The sequence below is a fragment of the Monopterus albus genome, unplaced genomic scaffold (genome assembly GCF_001952655.1).
Source record: "Monopterus albus unplaced genomic scaffold, M_albus_1.0 scaffold111.1, whole genome shotgun sequence".
Classification (NCBI taxonomy): domain Eukaryota; kingdom Metazoa; phylum Chordata; class Actinopteri; order Synbranchiformes; family Synbranchidae; genus Monopterus; species Monopterus albus.
Genome location: NW_018127991.1, coordinates 1,480,372 through 1,488,503, shown reverse-complemented (window position 1 = coordinate 1,488,503; position 8,132 = coordinate 1,480,372). Strand labels below are relative to the sequence as shown.

General features: G+C 40.3%; 1 long non-coding RNA gene across 1 annotated transcript; it reads left to right on the top strand.

The window, feature by feature from the left end:
• The first annotated feature begins 6,207 nt into the window (after positions 1-6,207).
• LOC109966456 (uncharacterized) lies at positions 6,208-6,879 on the top strand. The gene is made up of 2 exons (XR_002275771.1): positions 6,208-6,432; positions 6,537-6,879. It is a non-coding gene; the product is annotated as an uncharacterized LOC109966456 (long non-coding RNA).
• Positions 6,880-8,132: the final 1,253 nt, after the last annotated feature.

Sequence of the window (8,132 nt, the reverse complement as noted above, 5' to 3'; positions counted from 1 at the left end):
TGCAGACTGTTCATATTACAATCTGAGCTATGTGTACGCATAAATGTATGTTCCGCACAAATGCATTAGAAAACATGATGTCAATCTTGTGAGAGAACATTTTTGTTGTATTTAGCTGAACAACATAAGAAAAGTCACAAAAACTGAAAACACTGCAACACTTAACAAAAATACGACCAAGGAGAGGAAAAACGGCACAGTTCACAACACAGTCCAGTATATTCACTTGGCACAGAACGTGCTAGAAATGCAGACTCAAACGAAGATATCTGCAAATGTACCCTCACAAACTAGTACAGATAATGACTTCATGTGGATGCTTGCAAGAATGCAGGCACAGAAAGCATGTCTAGTCTATATTTGTAAAGTCTCTTTAAATTACAGTAGCTAACACTGACATAAAATTAACCTCCCCAAAAATTATTAAAACAACTGCCAAAATACACAGAGTTTTAACCACTTTGTAATTGTATTTGCTCTTTATATTGCATATAAAATTGACAGAAAACCTTTATAGTGCATAGTAATAATGCTGCTTGTCCTTTGATTTAGCTGAGACAGAATTAACTGAATCCAGGCTCCTGAATCACATCACAGTAAACCAACCACTTCTCAGAGTTTTAGGATAAATGAAAACCCATTTTGCAAAACACCACTATCAGGCCTTTTTGCTTTATCTGCAGCACAAGAATGGACAGACCCATAGTGGCATTAAAACTGGTGACTGCAATGATGTATAGCACTGACAAGTTTCCAAGCAATCACACCGATGTTATGGAACAGTGGAGAAACAATACAGACATACACATACACACATATTCACTACTAAACCCAGAAAAAAATAGCATCACAGATGTTCCCTCCACCATTTAACACTTTACTCAGCACTTTTCTTCTTTCATTGAGTTTTAAACGAGCAGGCGCATGGAGGTACATGCCAACTCCCACCTGCAGCCTCCAATTTCTGATATTCCAAAGACATAACAATAATAGCTTGGCTATTTAGAAGTGGCACAGTACAATCTCATTCCCATAATAGAGAAAAGGGTGGGAATGGTGATAGATCTGCCATGGCAGAGAGAAGGGGTTGAGAGGCTGAGGCGGGTTCTTATCAGTGAGAGCTTAACTGAAGGGCTCCAGTTAGCTAGGGGCAAGTTCCAGTTACTTCAGAATACATTCATTAATCATGGCTAAAGTGTTTTACTGTGACAGTGAAAGAGAAAGGGAGAGGGAGGCAGGGTGACTCTGTTCCAAAAAACTTATGTCAATGTCTATGACTGAGCTGGGACACAATTATATTAATGAAAAGGAAGGAATAGACGTATTTAAGCATTATTGCCATATAATACCTAACGCTATCTAGGATTTATTTCTCCCACCCGTCCAAATGGCTCTCTGGGTGCTTAGCACACTCAGATAATGCCATTGAGGAAGCAGAAAACCAATAATTTTGGCTGGGCAGTGGAGCTCAATTGGATTTACTGTAAAGCCATTTCATCAGTTTATTAAAGTCCCTCACTCCATTCTTCCATTCCAAACCCCTGGAGTCTTTGTACCTACAAGACCGCCGCCATCAGTCGTTAAGGTAATCAAAGGAACTGTGTGTAATGTTACTGGTGTTGATTAGACCTCATTTAAGTCTTGTAGCTGGACTGTCTCATAGAAGACGTTACAGTCATTTCCTGATTGAGGCTGCTTTCAATGGTGTTTGTTCAAGCAGAGGCAAAGGAAATTCTGTGTGTGCTCACTCAGGGTTTTAATGCTCCATAGTACCTTCAGGTTAAAAATTCTCTTAAAGGTGTTCTCTTGGATTCAAGTTGGGGGACATAATTGGCCAAGTCATAGTTTTCATGCTTTTCTTATTTACAAACTCTTGTATAATTTTTGCAGTGTGCATGGGATCAATGTGATGTTTAAAAACTCCTGCCCTGTCAAGCATCTTGAGACCTTTGCAGATATTTACTAAATCTGAAGCAAATTACCATCAGGCGTGGAAAATATTGCGGCACCTTAATTTATTTATTTAATGGCATATTTACCAACTCTGAAGATGCAAATGAGCACAGCTGCAGCTGTTTAAATCTGTATGCACCTCTGCTTCAGATCCGCTACCTGAAGACTGTTGCTAATGTTGTTCCAAAATGAACGAATCAGAATCAGCATCTCTCAGCACCCAGTGGCTTGCTGAAACAGCCTTCTTGAGACTCAGCCATCACCTGCTGCCTGTGCACATACCCAGAGTTGCTAAGAGAGTTACAGAACTCTCATCAACAGGTCCTGCTACCTACATTTGGTGACAAAAAACATCTAGGAGAGACCTCCAGGTCATTCCGGCACTCCAACTGAACTGAACCAAACCTCATCAGGGTACTGCTCCATCACCTCTAGGTCCAGCTCCCTACAAGACAGGCAAGATCTGTTATCATTCTTCTGGAAACTCAGGCTGGTGTCCTCTGAGCTGTACAGTAAACTCAAATCCCATTATCTGATCATTCAAATTCACTCTTTATATTTAGTAACTCCATTTTCATAGATCAGAAACTACTTCTATCTCACCTTAACAATTAGGATAAATGCATAAGGTATTCAATTAAACCTGTTAAATTTTCATTATTTGTTTCATTACATCATTACTTGCCATTTGAACTGCATCAGCATCTATTTCATTGACTGTGTATATAAATTAATAAACACACATAAAATTCACTTCTGCTCTCCTGGTGCCTTTTTGTTGTGAGCATGAGGTCACTGTTTCGAGAGGAACTCACTTTTCATGCTTAAGGTTGATAATTTGATTGAAATTATGAATAATTGTTCATAATAAAAATAATGTTTTGACATATAACAGAAGCTGGTGCTCCGAGGTATTTGCTTTATTTGCTAAAATAAGACAGAGCCACAACAACTTAAATCACACCCTGGACAGGTCGCCAGTCTATCACAGGGCTAACACTTAGAGACAGACAACCACACACTCACACACACTCCTATGGGCAATTTAAAGTCACTAATCAACATGCATGTCTTTGGACTGTGGGATGAAGCCAGAGTTCCTGGAAAGAACCCACACAGGCACAGGGAGAACATGCAAACTCCACACAGAAAGGCACTGCGCCACCATGCCGCTAACAGTCCAGCCTGGGTTTGTTCATTTGCAGATGCACCATAGCATGTTTAAATGTCAAGGGAACAACACCTGACTCCAGACTAGAATTTATGATTTTTAAAACAAAAGTGAAACAAATTGTTTTTCAGGAACTCAACAAGAAAACAAGGGGGTTAGAAACAATTATATGTGTATTGTATTTGCCATTTAAGGGGAACTAACCCTTTAACATAAAATAACACTGTCAGTAGCTTCACACCTTTTCAAAAAGGAAATAGACTGTGGTTGCTGACATAATCAGAGCTATTATTGAGGTTGTGGAGCCTTTAATTTTTGTTGTTTATTCTGCTAAACCACAATCAAATACACCATATTACAGTAAACATGCTGTTCTCTACATAGAATTTAGCACCCCTCTGGGCCAATCAGTGCCAAAAAGACCATGTGGTGTTGACCTATAATTTCAGCACACTCTTACTCCCCGGGAACAATCAGTATAATTTGCCACACGTTTTACCCGGTACTGATAAATGGTGTGAAATATTGCATGGGCTGGATGGAAGTGCAAAATTCTAATGTAGATATGAAGTAAAAAGATAGCAGAGCAGTTCCCTGTTGTTGCATTAAGGTCAGTAACACAAAAGATCAGTGATGAGGAACCCCCTGCACAGAGCACGACATTTTATCAGTGAGGAGAAAGAAAGACAGAGTGCAGGTTTGAGGAGCATGCAGGGCCAATGACTACAAAGACTGAATGATTAAAATCCCAGTCTGACTCAAGAAATGACAGATGATGCTAACTGAACAAGACCCAGTGGGACTTGCATGACTGTCTAGTCTACAGATTACAAGGAGTCAGAACTTAGGATAAACACTCCAAGACCCCATGACCTCTGCTGGTACACACTAAAACCAGGTCCGATCCTGATAAGACTAGATATCAATATGGCATCATCATGTTGGGAACACTAGACCAGTGAAACAGCAAGGACCTTGGACAGGAGACTGAATGAACAGACAACATAAGCTGTCTGTTAAGACCGGACCAAAATAACTCCCAGCATCCAGTGGGAAGGGGTCAATCACCTTTGACGAATGGAGCAATCCATAAACAGAGGCATCCCAGAAGCAGTACAACCCCTGATCATTATTCCGTCACCATCATGCTAACTACAACAGAGAGAAAAAGAAGCAGAGAGGGAGAGAGAGAGAGAGAGGGTGAATAATTCATGGTGTGATCACAGAAAATAGATGCTGTTATGACTGAAGGAATTCTATGTTAGCAGTTAACCAGTGATCTGACTCCAAGGTTGCAGGACTGATTTGGAAAGTGGTGGGAATGGAAGTTTGTCAGGGGGTATTGGGCCAAAAATAAATAAATAAAATAAAATCATATTTTTTTTATAATGCATAAATAGCACATAATGTACAGTGGGGCAAATAGGTATTTGGTACACCGCCGATTTTGACTGACAGTCATCTTGAATTTCTTACATTTTTTAATAATTGCGCCAACAGTTGCTGCCTTCTCACCAGGCTGTTTGCCTATTGCTCTGTAGCCCATCCCAGCCTTTTGCAGGTCTACGATTTTGTCCCTAGTGTCCTTAGACAGCTCTTTGGTCTTGCCCATAGTGGAGAAATTGGAGTCTGATAGATTGGATGCGTGGACAGGTGTCTTTTATACAGGTAACGAGTTCAAACAGGTGCAATTAATACAGGCAATGAGTGGAAGATAGGAGGGCTTCTTAAAGACAAACTAACAGGTCTGTGAGAGCCAAAATTCTTGCTGGTTGGCAGGTGATCAAATACTTATTTCATGCAATAAAATGGAAATAAATTACTTAAAAATCTAACAATGTGATGTACTGGAAATTTTTTTTGTAGATTCTATCTCTCACACTTGAGCTGTACCTACGGAACTGTCCATTTTCTGTAAGAGGGAAAAATTGGCAGTGTATCAAATACTTATTTGCTCCACTGTATATGATGCAGGTACATTATAAAGATACTTTATAAGCATGACACTAACTACAAAACCTGTTATGATTTATTTTTCCTATTATTAATATTTTATAAATATTTGACAGCAACATTTCAAAAAAGGTGGGACAGGGGCATGTTTACCACTGTGTTACATCACCTCTTCTTTTAACAACACTGCAAGCATTTGGGAACTGAGGAGGCCAGTTGCTTTAGTTTTGAAAGAGAAATGTTTTCCCATTCATGCTTAATAGCGAATTTCAGCTGCTCAACAGTTTGGAGTCTCCTTTGTCGTATTTCTCACTTCATAGTGCACTGAATATTTTCAGAGGGTGGCGGATCTGGACCACAGGCAAGCCAGTTTAGCACCCAGACTCTTATTATGGAGCCATGCTGTTGTAAATCATGCAGAATGTGATTTGGCATAGTCTTGCTGAAATAAACAAGGTCTCCAGTGAAAAAGGCATCATCTGGATGGCAGTGTATGTTACTCCAAAGCCTGTATATTGTAGAATGTTCAACTTTAATGGTTAAGTGACTCATGTCATGTGCACTAATGCACCCCCAAGCCATCATAGATGCCGAGAATAAACTGGATGGTCCCTCTCTTCTTTTGCCCTGAGGATATGACATCCATGATTTCCAAAAAGAATCTCAAATTTTGGCTTGCCATACCACAGGATAGTTTTCCAGTTTGTCTCAGTCCATCTTAAATGAGTTTGAGCACAAGGAAGGTGGCGATGTGTCTGGATATTGTTTATAAATGGTTCTTAATGCCATGTCACCTAGGGCCAGAAGATCACAGTCATTCAGTATTGGTTTTCAGCCTTATCCCTTGCTTACAAAGATTACTTCAGATTCTCCAAATCTTATAATGATATTCTGTACTGTAGGTGATGAAAACCGCAAAATCACACACAAACCACAAATGAGAAATGCTATTCTTAATTTGTTGAACTATTTGCCACATTGAGTATTGAGCCTAACTTATAAAAGCCTCTCTGTGTTACGGCAGCTCGCGTTCTCTCTCTTTCTCCTTGGCAAGCAGGTGTTGGTTTAGGTGTGGTTGGCACAGCTGTGGCTAATGAACTCATTAGCTGGGACCTACTTAACCAGCAAGGAGAAACGGCTTGTTGCCAGTTCATTACAGATCCTGCCGAGACATCTTTGGCCCTATGTTGCTACATGAGAAGATAATGTCTTTCTCCAGAGATTGAACTTGAATCCTGTTTTCACTTACCTGTCTGTTCCTGACTCCACAGTGATGCCGTTGCCATTTCTGTCCTGCCCACTTACCTGTGGGTCTCTGATTCTCCATCTTCACTTCAGAACAGCTCAACCTACCTGTGAGTTCATTATTCTCCAGAAGAAAAGTTGCCCTACTTGCCCAGTTCAATATCTGTGGGTTCGAGACAAGTTATTTACCTCTCCTTCCTGCTCAACTCACCAGTGTGCTCCTGGGTTTCCAGCTTTACCGAGCACTCTCCTGCCTGCCCAACTCACTTGGGTGCCTCTGGGTCTCCAGCAACATCAACAGGCACAACTACCTCACCTGGTCCTCCCAACTCTGCAGCCAGTTTAGCCTGCTCTCCTGTCTGACTCAGCTAGCTACCCATGGGGTGGCACTCACCTGCCAGCTTCAAACACTAGTCCTATGTATAGAACCTGTCCAGACTGGGAGATCCCTCACCTGCCCAGCATGTTTTCAATCTTCCTGGGGTCCCAATTCTCTCATCTAGTCCTTTGCCTAAATATAAATTACTCTAATAAATCGTCTGTTGTCCAGACTTCAAGCCCTGCCTCCTGAGTCATCCTTTGTTTTAGTTTCCCTTTGGACCCACCAGTCCTGACACTCTGGGATGTTTTTTTGGAAATGGGGTTGTACTATTTGATAATGTAACAAGTGAGCTAACTTTGCCTTGTTCTACGTACTATTTCCATTTAACAAGCAATAAGACCTTATGTCTTCTTCTATTCCCAGGGTCCAGGATGCCAATCCAGACTGCTGAATTAAGAATAAATAGTGCAAGAGGTTCAACCATTTATCAGAAAATAATTACTTGTAGCCTGTAGCCATACCAATACTTTAGAAAACAGAGTAGCAAACTGCAGTATTGGAAGAATTAACTTTGCTAACTACTCTTGTTTGCTACAATGTCAGCACAAAAAACAAAATTGGTTAATGTTATTCAAGTCATAAGTAGTGTTAATAGTACCAAATCACCGTAAGGTTGCCCTGTCAAAACAGCATTTAGTTTGCTAGCTAAGTACATTACCTATTAATGTTAGGTAAGTATACTTACTGTATGTCTAACTACTGTATTGTTTGTAGGCTACAGTGCTAATGTTAGCAAGACTGATGTTTATGCCCAGGGGAGCTGCCCATGACTTTCATATCACTGAACAATCAATATTACTTGTTTAATTTGATACCAGTAGCATAACAGTATGATCACAGAAGGCAAAGCATCTTTGACAGATAGCTGTCCTGGATCTGAGAAGCACCTGACTGCTACATATTGCTGAAAGACGTGCAGAGAATATTTTTTTTTGTGCACCTTTAACAAAGGGCCTGATCCAACAAGCTCTGTCCTCTGACTGAGTACTGCACTGTATTCATCCAAAATGTGCTCCAGCAATCACACTGCTTCATATATAGGCAGGAACAATGTGAACAAACACCAGTGGAAAGTCTTAGTTCTCATCCAGTGGGAACACGAGGGAGTTGATCCTTTGTAGCCTTTGTCCCCACCATCCAGGTCATAAATTACGCCTGTGTCTGGCTCTTGGATGCTTGTGTTGGGGCTTCCTAAACATAATCACAGTCATAGGCAGTGCTGAGTGTGAAGAGCTATACAGTTGATTCTGAAAGTATTCAGACCCTGTCAAATTTTGTTACATTTTGTTACATTTCATTTTTTCATCTCATCAATATACACACAGTACTTCACAATGACAGTGAAAACAGGATTGTTGCTGTGTTTTGTAAATTTATTAAAAATAAAGGACTGAAATATACCATTTACACAAGTATTCAGACCTTTCA